This window comes from Protopterus annectens, chromosome 2.part0 (genome assembly GCF_019279795.1).
Source record: "Protopterus annectens isolate FY-2018-M chromosome 2.part0, PAN1.0, whole genome shotgun sequence".
Taxonomy (NCBI): Eukaryota; Metazoa; Chordata; order Ceratodontiformes; family Protopteridae; genus Protopterus; species Protopterus annectens.
Window position 1 is genome coordinate 1,272,400,755 of NC_056728.1, and position 12,486 is coordinate 1,272,413,240.

Sequence of the window (12,486 nt, forward strand, 5' to 3'; positions counted from 1 at the left end):
AACCTGGCATGGTGTAGGGGGATGGACTACAGCCAAGAAGACCCATGATTGATTAGCGGTGTACGTATCTGAAGGACCAAGGTGGTGGAGGCTAAACTTGCATGGCTGATGCCAACTCACTCATCCTCAGGTTCACAGCCATTTGTAATACTTAGCAATATTTGGGTGAACCTCCTGCCTGTAATTGCTATATTGGCTTGCACTGCATTAGGCAGAGACTTTGCTGCAGAGTGAGGGAACAGGAGGTATGTGTAACAGCATGCACATGTGGTGACCCTCCATCTCTGGGCCAGTAATCAAGGACCCTCAATCCTCACCACTGGCACCTGTGGGAACATTCACTGGGAGGATAACAGGTACACACACAGTATCTTCAGATGTAGGTCTCTGCATCAAGCACAGTCTCCCTTAAGAGCACATGGGGAACACAGTCAGTCCAGGGCTGGTTTCTCCCTCTTTCTCCAGATCCCCAGTAAGACTCCTCACTGGCACAGCTATAGAATTGAGATCTCAGCTGAGTGTCAAAGCCAAGACCTCCAGCACCCTCTTTGTCCAACTAGTGCTTTGTGTCCTTGCTTAAGTAGCTGACACACATACTCCTGGAGGTTTGATTTACACACATATATATACACACACACACACACACACACACACACACACCTGGGAAAGGCTGGCACAGCTTTACTAGCTATGATCCCTTTTGCCCAAACTATAAGGTAATCACTGCCACCAGAACCCCTCACTAGCTACTATAAGGCATTTACAAGGGTACCCAATATACTGAGTGAAATTAATATAAATGGTCGCTTGACCAAGAACAAGGCTATTAGGAGTGGCCCACACAATGTTACCAAATAAATATGCAAACACTCTGAAAACCTAAATATTGCTACAAAAATCAGCCACAATGAAATGTTTAAATATATTTAATAATAAATAATAAAATAACAAGACAATACTAAGTATATATCCACAGTGACATCAAGAGTTCAAATCCCAGGAAATATTTAAAATAACATTGAAGGACAGGCTCAAAAAAATAAAGAAAAACAATATCTAAACTAAGTTTCACTATATTCCTGATTGAATCTAAGAGAATCACTATTCCCTACTTATTTAACAGAGCAAGGCAGATGATGTGGCGAATGGTCCTTGTTGTCAGGCCCAAGACAAAATATAGAATGCTCAGTCTCACTAAGAGACTTTTCAAAATAATATCTAAAATATTACTTCTGGGGATAACTTGCAGAATGACATAAATTCTAATCATCTGACTTCTAGTTCCCACACAAACCCCCATTGCTGGAAGCTGGCAGGATTTTGCACCTACCTGTAAAAGTATACACACATGGGCTTTTGCTCAGATCTGTGACAGGTGCTGGAAGTCATAAAACAATTTCATACCTCCAAGTTTCCAGAGTAGTAATTAGTTCACCCCAAAGACAATACAGAAAACTTCCTAGTACAGACTTTGTGTCTCTAGCTGCATTGAAACCTGTGAGATAGCATCTTCATAAAGTAATTTAATTTCAGATATATTTTAAAGTTTGCTAGTGAGATTAACCTTCCAGGTTCCACTGTTAAAACATATGCATTTAAACAGTTACAATAGTGCATGCACATTTTTTGTTCTCTCCAGTAGCGCACACTGTGGATACATTTCAAACAGAAGCACTTTACAAATACCTTTTCAACACAAACATGTACAAATCAATTTGATATACACATGACATACATTTCTAATACATTTGTAACACAAGCATCTTGTATAAATCAGTTTGATATTCACAAATGACATATAATTAATTACAAAATTCCAGCTATCTGAGCTGGCAGTACCTCCTATTGTCACATTCCCCCTTCAAAGATTCAAGCTAGTTTTTCAAGTGTCCCTTGAGAAATGTTACTTGAGAGGAATGAACCTGTCTGGGAATACATTATCCCATACCCCGTCTTGAAACCCTGTCTGCACTGGCATTGCTAACCTCAGTACAGTGCTGTACTGTCATATCATATGCCTGCAACCCTAGGCTCCACCATAGTAACTTTAGATTTTGCTGGCTGGCTCCCTGTAGCCATAGATCCCCCTCAGACTCCTCCTACCCTCTACTGCAAATACTTAGCAACAGGCCCTCCCTACCATGATAAGGTTTCATGGTGTTAATATGATACAATTTGTGCTCCTGCCTCCTGCCTAGCAGTTCTGCCATGTAGTGTATGTCACTGACCTTCCTTACTGCTTTGAAGGATCCCTCCCAAGCTGCCTGAAACTTGTCGTGTCTGACAGGAATGAGATCCATAATCTGCTGCCCCACAGCATACTCTCTAACTTGAGCATTCCTGTCATACCTGACTTTTATCTGCTGTTAAGCTTCTGTCACATTCACCTGGGTGACATCCATGAGTTCCCTGAGCCTTGTCCTGAGGATTAGGACATATGCCACAGCAGATTAATTTCACACTCACCCTCTCAATCATCACAAATCAAATCTAGAGGTCCCCTCATCCAATGTCCATATAGCAACTGAAAGGGTGAAAAACCTGTGGATTCCTGGGGTACCTCTCTGTATGCAAACAGCAGATGGGGCAAATATTTTTCCCACTCTCTCTTAAACTGGTCTGCAAATGCCCATAGCATGGTCTTTAGTGTAGAGATTAACCTCTCCAGAAGACTATTAGTTTGGGGATGGTAGGGGTGGTCTTTAGGTGCTTCATCCCACAGTGCTTCCACAGACAAATGAGTTGGGAAACCTACCCTGCTGAAAATCTCTAGCAAAGTATTTGCCACCTTCTCTGCCTCGATGGAAGACAGAGTCACCACCTCAGGGTATTAGTTAGCATAATCTAGTACCACTAGGATATACTTCTTCCCTAAGGAACTTGGGGTACTCAGCGGCCTCACAATATCCATAGCTACCCTCTGAAATGCCACCTCTATCAAAGGCACCAAAGGAGCTTTGACCTTGTCTCCTGCCTTGCCTACTTTTTGGCACTGCCCACAGTTCCTGCAGTACCCTTTTACATCCTTTGCAACCCCAGGCCAATAAAAGTTCTGCATAATAAGTCTCTTGGTACGCTTTATGCCCATATGACCTGAAAAGGGAATGTCATGGGCTATGGCTAGAAGTGCCAGATGGTAAGCTCTGGGCACTACCAACTGCTGTATTCTCTCACCCTCTAGCCCTCCCTCAGGGGTACATTCTCTGTACAGTAACCCTTTGTCCTAGTATACAGATTCCCCTTTTCATTGAGAATCAGGTGCCTCCCTGGCTACCTCCCTCAAGCCTTGTAATATAGGGTCTGAGAGATGAGCCTGTTTCAACTGTCTCTTTGTAACCCTTCCCAGCTCCCTTTCTACATGACATCTGGTATCCTCTGACAGTGGTGCCTCACTGTCAGCCTGGGTACTACTACTCACCTCTAGCTTTGCAGTCACTCTGTCCAAGGGAACATCAGTGCCTACAAGCAGCTGTGGTTCACCTTCAGTCTCATTGCTACAGGGTAGCTCCCTCCCTGAAGGAGCCACCTCACCAGTCCTGGCTTCAAGTGTGCAGTCTGTCTGGGTACCCCCCCAACCTACCAGACCCGCATGCCTGTCTCCAAGCCTGACTGCATGTCACTGCATACACACAAGGTACTGCATTATCAAAATCACTCCCTGTCAGGACATCTGCAGGGATATCCTCAAACACACCTACTTGCTTGCTTCCTTTTCCACCCTCCCAGTCAAGGTGAACCCTAGCCAAAGGAATTTGGAATGGGGTCCTTCCTAAAGCTCTGACTAGAGTTGACTACTCAAGCAAGTAGTGCTCCTCTTTAACCATTGCAGAGTTCACAATGGTTAGGTCAGAGGTCATGTCTCTATTAGCAGTGGCCTGTTTTCCATCTACTAAGATAGGATATACCATCTTGTAGTAGTTTGGTACCCTTGTTGCCTCTAGACAACTTACCACTGGCATTCTGTTATTCCCATTTGCTGGCTCCCCTACCTTTTGTTTCCCATCTTGCCTCCTTGGACATCTATGTCATACATAACCCCAGTGGTTACATTTAAAGCATTTAACCCCTGATCCTGGCCATGTACCTGTACTAGTGGCTTACTGGTTGACTCGGTTGGGGTGGCTTAGACTGCCCTCCATGGGTTCCCTTAGATCCATGTGCAGCACTGGGTATCCCTTTCCTTTGCAGTGATGCCCTACTTGCTAAGTAGAGATCTCCTTATTTCCCCAGCTCATTTGTGGTGTTGCATTCATTGTCTGCCAACCAGATTCTCATGTCCTCAGGCAAAGTGCTAAGGGCTTGTTCCCTCACCAAAAGGTCTGCCAGACCTTCAGAAGTGGTGACCTGACACCCACTCACACACCTTTGAAAATAAGTGCTTAACTCATCAATATAGTCAAACACACTTTCATCTGCCTTGCATCTATGCTCACAAAACATTTTTCTATAAGCTTCAGCTGTTAACTTAAAACAATTTAGAAAAAAACAGTTACAGCCCTTCCATGGAGTAAGGGGGTCAGGAACTGTACCCAGAGCCCTTGGTCAGCATTATACTCTTTACATGCCCTTTCAAACATATGAATAAAACTATCAAAATTATCATCCTCTGTAAATTGTGGAAGAAATCCACTGACCTTTATTGCTTCTGGGGTTCAGTTATTCCCTTCCCCATTACCTCTATGACCCTGGCGAAGAGTCAGCATCTCCTTCTCATGTTGCCTCTGCCTCTCATTTTCTTCAGCCTCCAAACACCACAGTCTCTCTGCTGATTCTGCTTTGATCTCCAAACACTGCAGTCTCTCTGCTGATTCGAATTCCAAATGTTTGGACTCCAGTTCAAGTCTGTAAGTCCTCTGAGGAAAAGTTGAACTCTCCTGTTTCTGAGAACTGTATATCCCCAAGGCCAGTCTGGCTGTCTTCCTGGTTGCTGGTCTGTGATGCAGCTGTGATTAAGGCTGCAATCATTTCCCCTTTAGTCAAGTTGGCATGCACCTGTCCTCTGGCTTGGTGTATCTCAGCCAACTGATTCCTTGTTAGCTTGCCATAATCCTCTGCTCTCCCTGACTAACTAAGCAAAGAAAAAATAAATAAAACTATTGTGATATGAGACTCTGAATGTTCACCGTGTGGCTGCTGGGAGAATACACACCTTTAGTGACAACTGGTTACAGGCTACAGAAGTTCAATATCCAGACCACTGAATCCCAATGTGTGATGTGGTAATCCCACCACTGCCAACCAATATGTGATAACCCTCCAGCTCTGGGCCAGTAATGAAGGAGCCTCAATCCTCATCACTGGCACCTGTGGGAAATGTTCACAGGGAGGGTAACAGGTATACACACAGTATCTCAAGATGCAGCTCTCTGCATCTAGCACAATCAAGCATAATTTCACTTAAGAGCACATGGGGAACACAGTCAATCCGGGGTTGGTTTCTCCCTCTTTCTCCAGATCCCCAATAAGACTTCCCACTGGCACAGCTATAGAGATGAGATCTCAGCTGCGTGCCCAAGCCAAGACCTCCAGCACCCTCTCTGTCCAACCAGTGATTTGTGTCACTGTCCAAGTAGCTGACACACACACTCTTGGAGGTTTGATTGATGCACACACACATATACCTGGAAAAGACTGTCACAGGCTTACTAGCTATGCCCCCTTTTGCCCAGACTATAAGGTAGTTATCACTGCCACCAGAACCCCTCATCAGCTACTTTAAGGCACTCACAAGGGTACCCAATATACGGAGTGAAATGAATATTAACACAAATGGTATTTTGACCAAAGAGTAAGGCTATTAGGAGTGGTCCACACAGTGTCACCAAATAAACATGCAAATACTCTAAAAACTTAAATATTTCTACAAAGATCAGCCACAATGAAAGGTTTAAATATATTTAATAATAAATAATAAACAAACAAGAAAATACTCGGTATATATTCACACTGAGATCAGAGTTCAAATCACAGGAAATATTTAAAATAATATTGAAGCTCAGACAAAGAAAAACAATATCTAAGCTAAGCTTCACTATATTCCTGACTGAATCTAAGAGGATCACTATTCCCTACTTACTTAACAGAGCAAAGCAGATGATGTGCTGAATGGTCCTTCTTGTTGTCAGGCCCAAGACAGAATACAGAATGCTCAGTCTCAATAAGAAACTTCTCAAAATAATATATAAAATATTACTTCTGGGGATAGCTTGCAGAATGACATAAATTCTAGTCATCTGACTTCTAGTTACCATGCAAACCCCCATTGCTAGAAGCTAGCAGGATTTAGCACCTACCTCTAAAAATACACATACAAAAACTGTGGCAAGTGCTGGAAGTTTTAAAACAATGTCATACCTCAGTGCTTACAGAGTAGTAATTAGTTTACCCCAATGACAATACAGAAGGCTTCCTAGTACAGACTGTTTATCTCTGGCTGCATTGAAACTTGTGAGATAGCATCTTCATGACCTAGCCCGTAAAATGATTTAATTTCAGATATATTTTAAAGTTTGCTGGACTGAGGTTATCCTTCCAGTTTCCTCTATTAGAACATATACGTTTAAACAGTTACAATAGTGCATGTACATTTCTGTTCTCTCCAGTAGGGTTCACTGTGGATACATTTCAAACACAAACACTTTACAAATAGGTTCATAGGTTCATAGGCTAGTACTAGGCTAACTGCCCTTGCGAGCCATTGTAAGCCTAGCCAATTATCCCTTGTGAGACTCAAACCCTGCACCTTGTGTTTGTAAGGCAAACACCTTAACCATTAGTACACCCTAATTCTATTTGTTCAAGGTGCAACTCCCTTTAAAGTGAAAACATGCATATAAAGCAGTAAATGAGACTCTATGTATTCCTTTCCTAAATCTTCGAAAATCTCAGTTGTATGATCCTATAGTTGCCTCAGACACCATGCCTATCATAACCTTTCATTTGGGCATATATTGTGAGGCTTGAACCAAATACATTACCCTCAGCTGTGTGGCCTCTGAATCACCAGGTTCCTTTAAAATAATTATTTTCCCCATTGCACTCTCTTTTGTTATCTCAAAGTCCTCAGCTTCCCTTTTTATATTCTTCCATATCTGATGATCTGGTTGGTAAATATTAGCCTGACCTACATAAACAAACAATGGGACCAAAAATTTTAATCGCTTGTATCTTGCTGCCAATGTCCATAAAATCATCTTCATAATTTTATCTTGCTTATAATCCTTAGACCATTTTCCCCACATTTCTTTAGCTGCTTGCTCAACATCCCATTTTCAACCAAATTCCTAATTTTCTTACCTTATCATGACCATAAAAAGGAATACTATGTCAAGTGTTCAGACATAATTCATTGCTACTGTTTTGTTTTTGCTTCATGTACTTTATATCTTGCTATGCTTGTAAAATATTTCAGTTTATTGACTATACGTTTTTATGTCATGTTCCAGACTGGAAACAATTATGCTGTCTGCAAAAACAGTATTTGCTCATAAATATTTCCGCATTTATATCTAATTATATCTAATTATATTTGATTGTGTTATGTCTCTGGCTAACAGCACAAAATCGAAAGCAAATACTAATGCTGGAACTGGATAGCCCTGTCTTGCTCCTCCTGTGTAAGACTTAGCACTTCAGACAGCTTACCCTATAACCCCCCCCCCCCCACAGCTTGAGTTCCTCTGTTGATACTAATTAATGTTACCCACTTTCAGGAAACACAGATGCCTGAAAGATCTCTTAATGGATTCACAATTCACTCTGTCAAATGCTAGTTTGGCATCTAAACTTATTAACATTAGATTATTACTCTTGTCCAATGCATCCTTTTGAATCATAAGGACTTCAATGCTGTGAAACGTTTTGCCTCCATTCGATATCCCAAGCCATCACTGACCCAGATCTTTTATTCTTGAACAAATGTCTTGAACAAATACCTGACATTCTTTTTGCCAAAATCAAGACTTTGTAGTCATGACTCAGTATTAAGATGGGTCTGTAGGACCCTGGATCAACAGGATCTTCCCTTGCAAGTCTAGGGCAGATCCCCACCTAAAAAGACGTTGTTTAAAAGTACTAGTCAGACTTCTATCTCCTATTCCTTCCACTTCCTTACTTTTACTGGAATTCCACCACTTCCAGGAATTTTCCCTGTACTGATTTTTTTTAGTTTCAGTTTCCTTTATTCTTACTGATAATAGCCCTCTTTCTAGCTCCCTATCGAAAAGTCAGCATTCAAAATACCAAATGTCGAAAAGCTGGATAAAAGGCTAAAAAACACAGGAGAACCATGAATCCTGAAAATCGCTCTTCTCCTTAAAACTTCATTTTAAAAGGGGGGGGTCAAGCACCCCACACCTCCAACATTTATATAAACTCCAAGACTACCATACCTCAGAGAAAAGGGAATATTCTGTGAAATGGCATCTCAGACATGGTATATACACAAGTCCATTCTTTCAGCCATTCAGTTTCTACATTTCGGGACTCACTCTAGAGGGTTCCAACATTTCAAATGGTTGCCCCTCTTTCTACTTATGCTAACTAAGGAAGTTGCAAATGACCGAAATACAGGCAATAACATTGCTGATTATAAGGTAGAAAAGCCATTTCATTTCCCTGTTCACATAACTCTGAAGGTTAATGCCAGAAAAAAAAATCTAATTTCTACCACTGTTTATCACATTAACAGATCCTGTTTTTTTGCTTTGCATTAGTCATTATGGTACCAATCATGTTTCACAAATCTGCTTGATCAAACTGAATCATATAGAAGAAATCGAAAACTTAAACAATGATGATATTCAGCAATCAAGAAAACTTTCATTGACGGTAAGTGATATATTCTACCTGTGTATCAGAGGCTGGCGATGGATGGCTGGGGAGGGCAGTGGGGGTTTGGTTACTCCAGGAAGTGACTGTGGGGTCAACTCTAGCCTGAAGTGAACAAAATACAAAAGAAAAAATAATACCTTTTCAACACAAACATGTGTAGAAATCCGTTTGATATACACATGAAATACAGTTCTAATACATTTGTAATACATGCATCTTGTATAAATTTGTTTTATATTCACAAAATGGCATGTAATTATTTGCAAAATTCCAGCTAGCTGTGCTGGCAGTACCTCCTATCATCACATCACATTTCCCCTGTCCATTCAAGATAGCCATTACGAGTTTGCAGACAGCCTAGATGCTGGCCACTCAGAGGGATTGGCAGCTGACTTGCTCTTGACCATTTAACTCGCAACAAAATTGGATGGGCTATGTCTTTACAGTCATGGCCAAATAGGCCGTATGGCTCTCATCTAGCTTGGGGAGGGCTGGCTCCTGCCCCTCTGGAACAAATGGGTTGTATGTTTGCTAGTAGTTTCTCTCGGAGATGAGGGAGGTTTACACTCAAAATATTAGCAACAAAATGTAAAAATGACAACCAACAGTGGAAGACAAAGGTAATACAAACTAGTCAGAAAAAGATATGTATAAGGTTTACACCATTTTGTAGTGGAGATTTACAAGTGGAGAACTGGAATTGGAGGAGTAGCAAGGAAAGAGTGAGAAGCAGGTTTAAACATGGAAATTGTAGGAAACAACACAGGTGTTTAGTGGATATAGCAAGAAATAACGAATCATAAATAGAGTAATAGTAGACAGAGGGACTGAGAATGGTAAAAGTTGTAAGATAACAGTAAGCAGGAGAGAGAAGCCATGTAAATGGTGTGATGTATGAAGAAATTAACCTAGTGCAAAGCAGTGTTGATTTAGTGATACGTACTGATCGTGTCATTTACATTTGTAGTGCTCAAAAATTTACTGCTTGAGTTTGCGTTTACAGATAGAACATGAGAAAGGCTTTCCTACTACAATTGCTCACCTGCTCATTGCTCACAATACACTTGCTGGAAAAGGCAAGCACTGTTACCCAATCCCCCCTGTAACTACTTAGCCATCCCAACACTTTATCCTACAAAGCTGTATAGCACCACCAGAACCCTAAATGTAAACCTAAAACACATTGGAACTCCCTAAACCTAAAATTATCTTTCCTCTCTCTAAACCTAACACCCCCCTCCAGCTCCCTAAACCGAAGACTTCCTTCCCTATCCCTAAATCTAAAATCCCATTTCTGATCCCTAACCCTAAAACTCCCTTCCCACTAGCTAAGCCTAAAATCTCATTCTATTCTTTAGCTATAACACTTCCTTCTTGCTCCCTAAACCTAAAATCCCCCCTCTTGCTTCCTATACCTGAATCCTGTCCCCCCTCCCTGAACCTAACCCCCCACCCATCTATTGCAGAAATCTGCACTCCCACTCCATCAGAACTGCTTTGCTTGAATTGAAATAAAATGTTTGGTTTGCGCACACGGCAAGCAACAGCCTGCCCAAGCTACAGGACCCTTGAGTCTCTGGCTTCCAGACAGTAGTATCTGAGTGCTTAGGACTTGAGCACTTGCAGAATGCCCTGCTATGCTACAACTTGATGCCTGTCACTAAATTCTGTGCATTTCTTATTTTCCTTCTTTTTAATATTCTGCCATTGAGCTTGCTGAGGATTTGTGTTGTCTAGCATTTCTGTCAATGTTTTTTGCTGTTGCCGAGAGCCTAAAAGTTAGAAACAATGCACGTATTGCTTGGCATTTTTTTGTTTTAATTCTTCTATTTTTATCAATTTGTTTGTTTTGAAAACCTGCTCAAAAGTCACACTATATTCTTTTGCTGTTGTACTACTCTTCCTTCTTGGCACAGTTCATGATCCATGAATGCATAACAGGCAAAAGACACAGTAAACAAAGTTTTCAAATTATGGCTTAAAATGTGACTTCTTTTTATTTTAGCAAGACTTGAAGCCTGGATAGTCATTATCCCATGAATGAATTAAAGTTAGAAAGCATTACATTGATAGAAAATATAACCTTAAAGACTGTACCCGCATCTGTAGGTTATACTCCAGCATCCTTCTCCATCATAGTGATATGGAACAGCATGAAGGTCTTAGTTAAGAGCACTTCCTCTTGCATTCTTTCAGTAACCCTTTATTTTATTTTGTATAACTTGTATTGATTCTTAACCAGTGTTTCTATACTATGTCTAATTTATTATAATTATTTAAACTGCAGATGTTTTATTTTATATTTGAAGATTGTAAAATTATTGTTCTCAATATGTTTTGTAATAATTTGGAGCTTTTCTCCCCTAGCCTCTGCTGAAAACAAGCTTCTACCCAGTCTGACTTTCTCGGTAATCAAATGTCAATAAATAAATAAATAATTTTTAATGTGCTGACCTGACAATCCCCATTGTTGAGCTTTGTGTGTTTATAACTTGATCTGCTTGTACTGCTTTTAAGATGCAGAGTTACGAGAACAGCACACAGGTCTTCTGAGCACACTACTTCATAGTCTTAGATTACATTTGCTAATTGTTACTTTTGAGTATTTGTGTTATCAGGATCTTGCTGCCACAGGCACATCAAGCTTTCCATTTTATTAAGTATAGTTTGTTTATCTTGTGTTTCTTTCTTAGCAAACATGAAACATTAAAGAAATAATGTTGTTTTTCTACTTTTCCTTTTTCAAATCTAGGACAAACATCTCTCTTATTTAACAAAGACATATGACTTTACAGGCATGGGTAAATACAAATAGATTAAATATGGAGTGGTCTCTGGAATTCACAACCACAGGGCCAGGTGCAGTTATTTTAGCTAAAAAAAGGTGCTTCACTCACTGTAATGTTTGGGCATTGATAATGAGGGAAGAGTCTGATGTCTTATTTGCTCTCATAATACTCTAGATAAACCCTTGCTATTCTTAAACATTTATTTGTCATGTTTTGGTAAAACTGAGTTTATATTTTGTTAATGAAACTTTTAATTAAATCTCCTTTATTGGTGAGGATTGTAATTCCTTACTCGATCTTTTCTTCAAAAACAGAGGCTGTGTTCTGTAACAACATATCCTCCAAAGCTATTTAAGAACATCAGGATACTTATGATGTCATTGAACTTGTAGATACCAGTACTCTGCAATGTTAAATAATTTACTTTCTTCCCATCTTTGAATAAATCTTGCTCAATAATTGATGTTTACTTGATTTAAAAAGAATTGTCAGAACCTGTTGAAGAAGTTATTTTTGCTCCCTTTTTTTTCACATCACTCTGAAGTTCACTTACTATATGAGTTTAATAAAACGATTCCAAAAGCTAAGAATGGCTGGGATTGATCCCTGACTTCAGCATTACTAAACAGTTAGAAGATATCTATTATTAATCTCAAACATACTGAGATTATCCAAATGTATGACTCTTCCCAAAATAATCTAGGTATTCAAACATCTGCCTTCAAGGCAGACCTTACTGCTCATTAGTCAGGCATCACATCTCAATAAACAAAGAAAGAATACAGAAAAAGTACAGTCTCAGTAAGTGGTTAAAATTTTAGTTTCAACTCAAATTAGCAGAGATGGGAAATAAGCATATGATTTA

At 40.1% G+C, this 12,486-nt stretch overlaps 1 protein-coding gene across 3 annotated transcripts in view; it reads left to right on the plus strand.

Moving 5' to 3' along the window:
* The window catches only part of LOC122793445 (probable E3 ubiquitin-protein ligase HERC4), a 1,684,714-nt gene that overhangs the window by 41,966 nt on the left and 1,630,262 nt on the right, over nucleotides 1-12,486 (plus strand). The window lies entirely within an intron of this gene.